Source organism: Lepisma saccharinum, chromosome 2 (assembly GCF_977018435.1).
Source record: "Lepisma saccharinum chromosome 2, izLepSacc3.1, whole genome shotgun sequence".
NCBI lineage: Eukaryota > Metazoa > Arthropoda > Insecta > Zygentoma > Lepismatidae > Lepisma > Lepisma saccharinum.
In genome coordinates this window covers 124497620-124511674 of record NC_139230.1, presented here as the reverse complement: position 1 = coordinate 124511674, position 14055 = coordinate 124497620, and positions in this window count along the sequence as shown.

Here is a 14055-nt window from a genome sequence, read left to right as displayed (position 1 = left end):
TGATTGGTCGTGACGTCATAAATGGGCGGGGCTTATTTTGTAAGGAGCGTTTTGATTGGTTGGAGGAGGGAATTCGGGTTTTTCCCGCGGGAGTTTCCGGTGCCTGAAAACAGATGGCGTTGATGAGTCAGAAAGTCTGGGGTGGGGGAGGAGGAAAAGTACGCGTTGACGGTTGGTTTTCTCGGAATTGGAGTACGTGTTTTCGGGGTCTGAAAACAGATGGCGTTGATGAGTCACGGGTTTTTCCAGTGACGGTTGGTCGGTAGTTTCCGGTGTCTGAAAACAGATGGCGTTGGTGAGTCAGAAAGTCTGGGGTGGGGAGGAGGAAAAGTAGGCGACGCGGTGACGGTTGGTTTTCTCGGAATTGGAGTACGTGTTTTCGGGGTCTGAAAACAGATGGCGTTGATGAGTCACGGGTTTTTCCAGTGATGGTTGGTCGGTAGTTTCCGGTGTCTGAAAACAGATGGCGTTGATGAGTCAGAAAGTCTGGGTTGGGAGGAGGAAAAGTTTTTGTTATGTTATTTTGGCATGTGACGTCATATATAAATTGGAGTACGTGTTTCCGGTGTTTGAAAACAGATGACGTTGATGAGTCATTCTAGGGAATTCCAGGAATTGGGCGTGTCTGTTTTCTGTCTGAAAGGAACATGTTCGAACATGTTTTAGGTTGATGAGCCATTCTTGGAAATTCTTGGAATCGGGTGTGGTTGTTTTCTGTCTGAAAGGAACATGTTCGAACATATTTTAGGCTCGGTCTTCTAGAGGACTATTTGAAGTGTGTTTAACGGAAATCGTGACGTAGAAAAAAAGAAGGTATAAATAGAAGGGATACATGATAACAGCGTCATGCGAGGATGGATGTGTGCGGTACAAGACTGTCTGATAATGGCGTGAATTTCTACGAGGTTAGCTACGAGGAGTTCTGGGAATTTGTTCGATCTTGCGGCGACCTGGACAACGATCGAACGGCCCTGCATCGGGTGCTGAGTTATTTCCCGTTTATGTATGTAGCGATACCTGAATCTCCCTGGTGTGGATGTTACCTGTTCAACGGATTAGGAAAAGGAGTCCATCATCACTGCGAGACGTTGAAGGAGATAGAAGAGAGAAAAAGAAGAGCGGACGAGAGAACAGGATTTCCAAGTCACGGGTGTATGTGCGAACTACGTCGCAGGAAGGAAGAGGATAAGCTCGGTGAAGCTTTGAAGGAGAGAGTGAAAGAGTGGCTTTCTTTGTTGGCGAACAGAAATTCCTTGTGGTGTTCTGGCTGTGATCGTCCTTTGTTACGTAAATTAGAAGGACATCCCTGTTTCCCTGTGGTTCCTGCAGAAGGTTTCGGTGTCCGCAGACGTCTGTTCCCCGACGATCCTCTGGCTGTTCCTTTATCGCCGATACCTGGGACGCCGTCACCTACAGTATCCGATTGCTTCACCTTTTATGACGTATGAGAGTGTTTACTTATCACGTCTGCAGGACTCACGCCGAGCCGTATGTTATCAATTACTTATCAGTGAATTCGAGATACAGAACATACAGAAAGTGGCCTATAGGATTACGTCAGACTCCGGAAGAATTAGTGACTGCAGGATTTTACTATTCAGGCTTTAGCGACAGAGTATTATGTTTTCATTGTTCGTACGGACTTTGCGATTGGACATCCAAAGATTGTCCGATTCTAGGACATTACATGTTGGTACCCCAGTGTCCTTTTATACAGAGTGTTGCGGCGTTACATCGTAACTCCAAGAGCTGCAAGTATTGCGACAGTATAGAGACTCTTGAGAAAACGTCCGATAAACCTAGTGTGGATTCTGTGTGCAAAATATGTTTTGAGAATCCTAGCAGTGTTGTAATTCTCCCGTGTCGACATTTTGTTTCCTGCGGATCCTGTGCTTCCCAATTGAACAAGTGCGCCGTATGCCGGGGTAGCATTGAAGATACGTTGACAGTTTTCACCTGATGAACAAAATGAATGTCTGTTTTTTGGACGTTCAAGGTCTTCGAGGAGTAGGAGGAGAATTTGTGTGGAAAGAAGTTGGAATTTTAAAATTTCCTTTTGACAATGCGTTTGACTGTTTATTGAAATCTCCATATGGTTTACACTGTTTGAGTGAAAAGTATCGCCGAGTGAATTACTGGCTCCGTGCCAACAAACACGGTCTCAACTGGGGAGATGGATGGCTGCCGTATGAGAAATTAGGAGATCTGTTATATGTTGTGCTTGTGAATCAAATAGTGTACGTTAAAGGTACGGAGAAAGTGAAATGGTTTGAAAAATTACTTGGAAAAACAGGTAAAAATAAAATATCCGTACGTAACATCGAAGAACTTGAATGTCCAAAATTGAATAGTGTGAAAAACACTTCAGGAAGATGCAAAGAACATAGCAAATGTGAAAATGTAAAAAAAACCTGTGCAGTTGAAAATGTCTGGAAGATGTGCAGTTTCTATTGTAATAAGTACAAGAAATAAAAGAGTTTTTTAAAATATACAAATGTTTTATTTACAATCGGTAATATGGGTTTAAATACATAGAATAACACAAATGTTGTATTTACAATTGAATATGAAAGGTTTACAATACCTGAAGGGTTATATTACAATACATAAAATAACAGCGGTTGATGTACAATACATAAAAGAGCAATGATTCATTTACAATGGCTATTTACAACATCAGATACATGAAAGTAACAGAACTTATTTACAATGTCAATGTCTGCCCAAGATTGTTCTCAAGATATATTTCAATCATCAGTTCGTTGTACCAAAGAATATAAAAATAGTTCACTAAATTGGGCACTTCTTTTTTTTCTGAAACCATATTTTTCTTGATACAATATACAAAAGCCTCCATTTCGGGTTGCAATTTATGATAACGTTCGTTCTTTAATTTCTGCAGAGGCCAAAAAAGGTTACACAAAAATAAGTGTAGTTCAGAGGCTGTGAAAATAAAAGCAGCGGATGAATGATGCTGATACATCGAGATACAACGTTTCCAGAAAACATTTACAGCACTGACGGTGATATTTCCCGTAACCAAGTAATTGAATAGACGACCTGTTTCGACGTAATTCAGTAAGTCAGATTTCAAAGCCCACAGTTCTCTAATCTGCTTAGAATCGATGCGTACGGGTGATCTCCCCTGTTGCGAAAACTCCCACACCAAATTGAAAGGGGATTGCTTTTCGAATCCTATTGCCACGAACTTGTTTTTTTCCTTGTTCAGAAAATATGTGTTAGCAAGATAGAGATCTAAACACGCCTCTACGTTGTGTAGTCCAGGACATTCGATTGTATCTGGGGAAAAGCCGATCTCCCTACGACGTTTCATGAAATCACAGTCAGTAGTCAAATCTATCCCCTCGTCCATCGGTTCGTTCTTGATAGGGACAGTTTCGATTTTGAGGGGCTGCACGTTTGGAAGCATCATCCTGATGGGTCATGCGTTTCACTAGTTTATCGTGTTTTTCCATTGTAGAATCCTTAGTAGGCTCCATGATGTTTTCACGAGAGCTGTCTCGACGACACTGAGAGAAAGCTACAGCAGCACACATTTATATAGCTTTTTGCTTAACACGACACCGGATCGTGTGGATGGAGCAACACGATTGATCCCCTCTCGGGCACTTGGAATGAGGTAAACATTTGAAGATCTGACGAAAACGGTGTAGGATATATCCATCTTTACTGATACCGGGCGGAAATGCTTGAATGAAATCCTTGGTCGTAACATGGCGTGCTTTGTAATAAGCATACACGCAACAGTAATGTCCGCACGTCGTGGCCAATACCCCCTGTAAGGGAATGTTGTTGTAAGTCCAGACCGAGGAATGACGATTCAGGAAAGTAACGAATTCTGGATAGAAAGGCTGAAATCCGTATGAATCGAAATATTCAGCAATATTGTTTTTGCCAAAATAGAAGGCCACCCAGTGTGTATCCTGGAAGTTGGAAGTGTCAGTGTTTGCGATTATCAAGGCAGGGGTAGGAAACGTCCGAGGTAAAAGATCTCTCGAGTAAACACCGTAGAAAATGTTCTTGGTGGAACAGTTTTGAGATAGAATCTCCCTGATCTGCGACGTGTTCATGTTGCCTATGTTTCCGAAAACGTAAAATGAGAGTAAGATGATATTCTTCTAATATTTTGGGGGACGGTTGCGTGTCAACAGGTTTGGCGGACAGTACTTCCGAAGAATCACTATTATAAATATCATCACAGGTTAACAGTTCGATGAGTTTTCCCATCTCACGTTACATATGTTTTCATATGTTTATAATAATATCTCTGTCTTTGGTCATTTCTACGAGTCCAGGGTAAAATCTGGCGTCTGGCAGTCGTGGAAGCAAACGTGTGTCAACAGGTTTGGAAGTCGTCAGTTTCGAAGAAACACTAGTATGATTAATATCACGGGTTTTCCGTTCGGCTGGTTTTTCCATCACAGATAGTATAATGTCTACGTCAGAACTGTCTGGATAACACTGCGAGCCAGAAACACGAGCACACATATTTATAGACAATTCGGTCTCACTGATGGAGGATAACACTTCTGTCTTTTGTTATATCTACTGCACATTCGAATTCAGCATACAGAAGGCATGTTATATTTTCCGACAGCTGGGGAGAAAATTGCATCTCGGCTCCGATGATACCTTGTTCCTGGAGACTGGTGTGCGTGTCGTTTCCTGAAGAGTCAGGTGTTATGTCGAAAATCAGGAAAAAGGATCCGTTCTCGAACATTTTCCTTGTTATCTGGTGTCCGTAATTGGCGTGGTGAATGCCTGTACCGGAAAATAGAGTTTGATAGGCACGTGTTATCAATCCTCCGTTTCCTCCTGTGGTGACCCGCAAGGGTTCGTAAGGTACGAGTTCTCCATTTTTCACAAGATGGAAAGAAGATAGGTTAAAACTTCTAAAGTCGAACGGATTTTTCTTACTGTCTCCGAGAAAGCTGGCGGTGGATACCATAGCAAAAAGAACAACATTCGGAAAAGGACCTTGAAAAGCATTATCGATCGAAATCTGCTGCGTTCCAGCAACGTAAGAATAAGCTTTGATGACGCTTCTGGTCAACGGATAATGGGCAGGAGCGTAAGAGAGTGCTCTGTCTATGGCCAAACTGGTGGTAGGAGTAGGAATGATGTGATTTATTTCGAGAACAGCCTTTAAAATTTTTAATCTGGTGGTTGGTGAAGTTTGATCTCCCCAGATGTAAAAAGCATCACGTGACCTGGCTAGATCGATACGTACTTCAACACCGTTGATCAGGTATTTAGGCTGGTGGAAAAAATCTATGTGCAGTTTTCCCATAAGTTCGACTACGGCAGACACTTCCGTAGGATTTCCGGTTGTCGGAACGTGCTGGAAAAAGTCTTTTCTGGTGGTGAAACCTTTGTTGTCGGCTGTGATTGTATCTTGATGTCCAGGTGTGTCCAAGTACCACAAGGCATTTGTGAGATGCGTGTTCGCAGCATCGCTGCCGTAATTGATTTCTGCTTCGAAGATTGATTTATATGCGTAATTGTTATCGGCAACTGTTACAGCGATACCGTTGAGAGCCACTGTAACTTGTGAAAAAAGTGAATGGAGAGGATAATTTACGACCCCGCAGTTTTTTGTGAGAGCGTTGGAAGGTTCGGAAGCACTCATGGGAGACCCATCTTGATTGACCATCTGCGTTAGCAGACGGAGATAGGCAGATGAAAGATCTAGAAAATCTGTTCCTGCCGGCGGAACGGCAAATTGAAGTATGTTCTGATTATCGATGGAAGTGATAGGCTTGTAGGCGACCGTGTAAGTTTTTTCGACATTTTGCTGAATAGGTTTTTTGCTGAAAAGATCGAACTGTGAGATCATGCAAGTGTTATTCTCCATCATTATCAAAAAATATCTTTTCCTGCCGCCTTCTGTTTAATTTTCCTTTTGCGTGTTGTCCTAGATTTTGTGGATGTTTTTCTCCGCTTTTTGGATGCGCTTTTTTTACGGATCGTAGATGTTCTAATACGGGTGGCTGAACGTTTTAACATCGACTGAGCAATTTTTGTTGCAGGTTTTGTTCTTATACCGGAACCTACCAGAGAGTCGATTTTCCGTTGTGCTTTACTTTGAAGATTTTGACCCGCTTCACGTACACGTTGACGAACGATAGTTCTCGGAGTTTGCTGGCTTGTTGCAATGTCGGTGACAATGTTAGCGCCTGTTTTCAAAGCTTCTTTTCCGATCGCTTTTGCACCACTCCAGAGTAGAGGTTTCACCATTCTAAAGAGTCCTGCGAAGAGAGACCCCAATCCTCTCCCTTTTTGAATTCTAGTTGAACGATAGATGGGTCCAATTCCCCCACGGATCTGATTACTGTAATATTCGGTCTGCGAATTCATGGTGATTCATCAGCTTTTCGACATAGACTGAGCAAAATGATTCCTTACTGTTTTTTAAAAGGACTTTGCTTTCCTACGAAAATGTAAAACAGCTATTGTAGGTACGGAGCCGTTTCTCAAAGGCAGAAAATATCCTTTTCTATCATACATCGCAATTTCTATTGTTTCGAAAGAACCTTTATCCAGAGAAACGTAATGAATCGGATTAAATGTATGATGGGCTACGGGTACTATGCAAGATGATTGTGTTTCCGAATACAGTTTTCGGGCAAGACGTAAAAGACGTAGCATTTCTCCTCCGACCAATTGCTGTTTCACGAGATCGGAATAAATGAATATGTAGGGGCTTCTATCCACGACGTTATTGGATACTACGTGCGTAGAATAAATGGATTTCAATACGTCATATCGAAATTTAGCGTAGTCATCAGTTTCGTCTATGGGTGTAACAGTATTTGTTGCAACACCTTCCGATTCAGGATCGGGAACCCCTATCACGGACAGATGTTTGTTCACAGCCTCTTTAAAGAAAAATCTGAGATGAGTAGGAACAACGGCGTTAGCAGGGTTTGTTTTCAGGAACTGAATGAACTCCTCTATTGTATATGTTGCTGCAGGAAAATAAAATGGCTGCTCGTTAATATAGAGTGTATTATCCGTAGAAACAGAAGATCCCGAAGCGTCCCATTGCGCTTCCAACAGAAAATGCCAGAATTGCTTAAGAACGTTTCTCCGTATCTCCAGGTCGTTGGGGAGGGATTCTTCGATGGTAGAGATCAGGTCCTCAGCACTTGCATACGTCCGAACAGGAAAGGTTACCGTTCCGTAATCTGTTTCCAAAACATTGTCGTATAGAGTTGAATAATGCAGTTCTGCTAATCCGACTTCCCACAATTCTGGAGACAGATCGATCCGTTTTGCAAGTTTTACGTTGAAATGGGTCAGCGTGTTGTTCGGAAAATAATTCTCCGATGCAGATGACGGAAGGTAAACATAGAAATTATCGTCCATTCTCGTCGAACACAAAGAATTCACTGGATCGTGGTGACGATATATTTTGATATAAATATGTTTTGGAAATTATTTTTCTGATAACTGTTTTACGGAAGATGCCTTGATCCACGAATCGAAACTAGGTGGATATCCGAGCCAGCGAACCAGGTATTCCAAATTTTTACCTTTTCCCCGGCTGTTCACAATCTTATCAATTTTATACTCTTCGTCAGGATCCGAATAAACTTTTTGCAGTTCATGTTTGTAAAATGTGCCTTTTACAGGTTCTCCATTTAAATCGTCTAATATGTATACAGGTACAGGTGATCGCTGAACAAGGGAGTGGATTTTGAAAAGTTCTCGTGACCACGATTGTTCGTATCCCTTCTCGAAATGTCCTTTGACGACAGAGATTCGTACGAAATCACCAACATTCAGATCTGAAGACGGTTGTGAAATATGTTTGTCAGGTTTGTTGAGACGTTTCCACACGATGTAAACGTTAGACTCGTTCACATCTCGAGGTGGCATTCCTATGGAACTGTGGATAGTTGTATTGTAACCTTCGAGAAGTTGCGGTAAAATGTCTACGTAACGTCTTGTTTGTTTCGATGTGAAATATTTCCACATTCGTTCTTTCAATGTTCTGTTGAAACATTCCACTACACTTGCTTTCACAGGATAATTTGAAGCGATCGAAAAATTTACATTTTCATTTTTTAAGAACTTCTGGAATGTAGAATTCGTGAATTCTGTTCCTTCGTCGGTCTGTAGTGTGACGGGTTTTCGTCTGCTTCGTCCGAAAATAGTTTTGAAAGCTTCGGTTACCGAATTGCTTGTTTTATTTTTTAGCGGTAATGCAAAGGCATATTTTGAGAATACATCGATCACTGTCAGAAGATATCTGTATCCATCGTTATGTTTTTGTATCGAAGTCATGTCGTTGAGATCAGCTTCCCAAAGCATGTCTATGTTCCACACATTGTAATGATTCCGGAGGAACCTTTTTCTCGCAGGTTTGTGGAGAGTGTAAGTTTCCTGGTGCATCAGCCATTTTTTCCACCGTATTGCGGGATATATTTTTATCCCGTACCGCGTTCCATAAACGATCTACAGATGAGAATGAAGCACGGTGTCGGGGATCGTAATATATTTTGGTGAGGATTTTATCGTGTTTTAACTTAGGGACTCCCATGACTGATCTCTCTGTCTACGGCTTTTTCTCAAGGGAACCAGCTTGTATGCGTCAGGTGTTCTCAGAAAAGGTGTAGTTTTTCTGGAAACACGGACGGCCACTTTCTTCTTCTTTTTCTGTTTCTGTCGATGAGACGGTCCAGGGCTTTCCGTTGACGACGCTGAGAAGTTCAACGTCTTCGGATCAGGAAGTGTTTTTTCCTGACGTTCGTCTATCAAATGTTGAGCCGTAGATTGGTACTCGTAGATGATATTTTGTAACTGATGACGTGTATTACGGGGTAACGTCTCTGCTAGGTTCGGAGGTAAATACGTCGATCCTGGCGAAATAGTAGAAGAACCGTCGTTATCTTGAACAATAGGAATTTGTAATGGTTCTTGGGATTTTCGACTCAGCCATAAATACTCGTCTAGTTCTTTTCTATAAAGCCGCCATTTTTGATCGTCTGTTATATTTTTCATTTTCAGAATATCATTCATTTTCTTATCCAGAACGGATAATTTTTGAGTTACAGACAAGTCGGAACCGCGAATACGTGCTAGTTGTTCCGGTGAAAGGACGATCATCTTTTTGTAAGAAGATGCCATTTTTCAATGAGGAATGAGAGTACCGAGAAGACCCTAGAAGTAAGGGTAGAAATCCTCCTTTCTGCACAAGAAGTTTTCTTCTTTTTTCGATGTTCACTTTCGGTTTCACGAGATTGCGTAAGACCGTCTTGTAAGGGACCAGACGACGTTTTGTGGACGGTTTAATCTTCACGTTTCCTTTTAAAACGTTCAGGCAGCATTCGCTGATGAAACGGATTGTCTTCTTCGGAGCACTTTTCAGCAACGATTTACGTAGTTTGGTCGGTGAATTTTTCAACACGTGCAAAAAAGGGGAATTTTTCTTGAAAGAAGTCGAATTCCTGTTAGAACGTGATTTGGTACGTATCTTCCTCGTTCTCCTCATCTCGATGTTTTAAACATTCCTGAGGAAGATATGCAGTTGAGTAATTCTGGTTAAAAATGTCTGTCTGATAACGTAAAGGATCCGGTGTTGACTGTGAAAGATCAATATACAAATAACTGAAAGGTTGAGTGGTAGCATCTATATATACTTTTTCGAGTTCCTTCATGCGGTGAGGATGAAGTTGTCGTGCAAACACAGTGAATTGATTCATATCTCGCGGATTCTTAAAAATAACGAAATGCTTTACGTTCAGCGATATGTCTCTGCAATTTTTCCCTTGATGAAAAAGATTCTGTGTTATGAACACCACCGAAATGTTTTTGTGATGACTGCCTTTTGTGAAAAGGTCAGCGACTTTTTCTCCTTGAGCAACCATCATAAGATCATCCAGGATTATGAGAGTAGGGGTTTTTCCGTTCCACGACTGCCAATCGACGATACCTTTATGATATTGCACATCTCGAAGATTTTGCTCAATACTGTTCTCCTGATCGTAACACCATATGATTTTCTTCACGGTTCCATCGACGAGATGAACGATGGAGTCGATCATATTTGTCACAAAAGTAGTTTTTCCACTTCCTGATGCTCCGCAGACCATCATGGTGAAAGGATGGGAAAGTTTAGGAAACATGTTTTATACTGGAGATTTGAAGAAAAATGAAGATCTGGCACATTGTAAACACATTTTATACACTGACGGTCCGAAGAAGGGTTCAAACTCTGGACCACTAAAGCCATATTTTAGTCAGCACAGTATCCGAAGGGATACGATAAATGTTCATCGTCGAAACGTCGTTTCAACAGTACAGGCTGAAACAGCTTTTTTTCATATGCACTGATTACTTGGAACTGTTTTGTTCTTCTGATCCTGAAAATATTTTCGACCATAACTTCAGGTTTTTCATCGTTTATCATATCGCACATGGTATCGAAATTGACCAATTCCGATGTGGAGGTATTCAATGTGATTCCTTTCACTTTACAGATATACTGCGGTTCGGAGAATGGTTTTGTTATTTTCATGCTGTAACTTTTCGGTCCCGTTGAGACAAACTGTTCACAAACTGCATCGGGTCCGAAATCTGCCAATTCATCGGTGAGTTCTCCTAGTGCGTCACCTGTCTGTGGGTGATACTCCATTTCAGGACTATCTACGTAAATTACAGAGTCTGTATCACAATAACATATCCTATCACCCAACTTTTCGAGAAGTTCGTACAGTTTCAGACGAGCATGGCATGTTGTGAAGGCTCCGATAGGAACATTTACTTTCCTGTTCAGACTGACAGCCTCTTCAACATATTTCCAGTTCACTAAAACGGTGTCCTGATTGATGAATACGACTCCTCCGATCATTATATTTGGATCAGTCATTTTATCGAGAAAATCTTTCGATTCCTTGATGATGGTCGTCTGGGAAAGGTTGTCCCGTTGGCAGAACTTGCCCCATAAAGAATTAAGGCAAAGTTTAGCCAGAGTACGTTTACCAGGATCGACTTCGATACTGTTTTCTTCCAATAGAATACCCTCCTTATCGAAATATTTCTGTATGTACTTCTTTTTATCCTCGTCGTTCTGACACCATGAAGGCCAGCCGCTCGCTTCCTGTTTTATTTTCAAGAAGGTGTTGACATAACCAGCAAAAAGTCCTCCAGTTTTTGTGACAGGGTCGTACATCGATGTTTCATACTTCCACACTTCCGACACTGACAGTACTCTGTAGCCTAAACTGTAAGCTTTACGCACCTCGGCGATGACCCAAGTCCCCGAAAGTGTGCGTTGTTCATCGGAATGGCTGCACGTACCTTCACATTTTAATCTGATAGCACATTCGTTACACAAGACAAACATCAGTTTTTCGTGCATTTTTGTAGGTAAAACAGGATGTAAAAGGGCTTTTGGTGGCAGAATAGTACATTTTATGAGCCCCTCCATGTTCAAAACCTCATTCACCGAAGGAATAGAAGTTCCTAGAAATATGGTAGGATGACCGACAGGATAGGCACAGTATTTGTTGACATAAGGGTACAAACTTGTAAAATCATAGTACTGTAATTTCTCATTTTCCTTGATTTTGTAATACGTCCTGACTGTTTCAACTCTTCCTCCATATAAGGCGTCTCGTGGATTTAAAGGAATGCAGCAGACGATACGATGCGTCGATAGATGTCTATCGAGTTCAGGATCGGTTTTCAATGTTTTGTTAAAATCACATTCCCACATTGTAACGACACGGTATCCTTCAGAACGTAGAGCCTCAAGTTTACGGCATGTTGCCTCGTATCTGAATGCTGCTGTGTTCAACATGTCGTTATATTTCTGACTGTTACTATCCTGATCTGTTTCTTCTTCGTCGTCGTTTTTCGGATACATATGTATGTTAATTGATATGCAGCGTTGACAACCATGCCAGTAGCATCCAAGCGCCTCGTACACTGTCTGCGTCTCCTCGTGATAGCCGTCCACTTTGTAACGTCCTCCTATGACATATTTTTCACGAGTACGTCCACCGTGAAGAAGTATTACATGATTCTGCTCTTCAACATAGGTTAACCATTTCAATGCGAACTTGGACATCTGATCTGCATGATGGTAACCTCCTTTAGGGATTATTCCAATAGTGTTAGACGGCATAAATTTCTGTCTGTAAATTAATGAACAGGCAGATGCTATCGTGATGCAGTCCCTGAAAATATCTATTTTGCATATGTCTAGAAAATTCGGCCTCAACTTTAGACATCCTTGTCTCAACAGGGTCACATCCTTGATGCAATATTGGAGAAGTTCGTTTTTGTTGATAAAAGGTATATTTTTTCACATTCATTGTTGTACCAGGACATGAAACTGTGTTGATCTTCAACCGTTTTCATATATTCATATCCGTATGCAGAATTAGGAGGTGGTGGCCCTATGTAATTTCTATTCTTGTAAGTGTTCCACAAATGCGGATAATGTCCTTTCTGCACAGGTAAACCAAACAGTTTTGAAAATCCTGCAAGATTTGACTGAACATAGTTGAGACTGTCTACAAAATGGAGATTTTGGTATGTCATGCAGACAATTTTGGTACCATCTAAGATAACACGAGGTTTCATTTCTCTTTCCAACATTCTCCGTAATAGAAATGTACAATCGTAACCTCGTGCATTGTGTGCACAGATGGTTATGTTGGAAAACTTATGTTGCAATTCCAGGTAGGACAGGAATGTATCTACAGGGTCATCCCAGAATATAAACTGCCTTGTTCCACAAACAGAACATGGAGCTGTTAAATCCTCTTTTTTGTGACATGCGTGACAGGCTGTCTGCACCACGATAAGATTCGGAACATGAAGAAAAGTTTTTTCTTTGTCAGAATAAGGAATATCGGTGTAGCATTCGAAGTCGTAAAACACAAATAGAAATTTTGAGTTCTGTTTAGGTTTCGGTATATTCATGTAGCAGAAATGATTTACAGGTTTCACACTATTACACACAGTACAATATTTCATGTTGCATCTATGTACTTTCTCATATCTATTGTTTGTGAGAATAATTCTGAAAAATCGGGGACACTGTTGTATTTCGCTACAGACAGTACCGTTTCGGAATGGTGTAGAAACATGATTTGTGAAACACTGTTCATTTCTGAAATTTCGGTGACATGTCTGACATGTTCTACGGACACCTGGTTCAGGTACACACGGTGGAGTTGCACGGCACATACAACATACTTGCTTACACATGTGACTATGAGGTTTACCAAATATGAGCTGGTTACACCCATGGCATTCTTGTTTTGCCGCAAATGCTCCAACACGGTTCACTATCACATCATAATGTTGTCTGGTATTATCATACAGAAGGTATATAAATTTTGAAACATGTTCAACATGTCCTTCAAACAGAACATCTTTAGCATCACGAAGATTGTTGTATACAATGATTTTATGATCTGTGAGAACTTGCTGAAATTTTCTCAGTTCAGGAATTCCGCTTCCGGCACACGCATTGTCTGTCAGATCTACATCTGCTTTCCGCATAAGTTAGAAAACAGGTTTAAAAAGATTTCTATTTTTTCGATACTGTGGATAGGACGGATCATTATCAGCATGGGCTTTTCCCATTACCAAAGCTTCAGCCAAACAGAGTGGTTTTTTCCTATTCGGCACACCGACGATGCTCTTTTTTTGCGTGCTTAACATGTAATTAGGTAAACAATATGTTCGCTTACCCCCACCTCCGACAGGTATGTTGACATGATCAGCTCGCAAAATTAAGCGATCTGTAGCAGTGAAGGTTTTCGCACTTTGCAATATTTTGTACATGATGTTCCACACCATATCACTTTGTAACTGGTCACACCTATGCCACCCGATGTAAATATCTTTCACGGTGGGGTCAGATATGTTAGATAGAGTTAAACCTATCTTGTCTTCATCCTTGGTGTCTTTCTTAACGTAGGTGAGAAGATTTTCGATACCTTCACGGATCCATGTGTGAGGATCGACATTTTCTGGAGGGTGCGAGAAACTGAATTCCACACAACGTCCTTT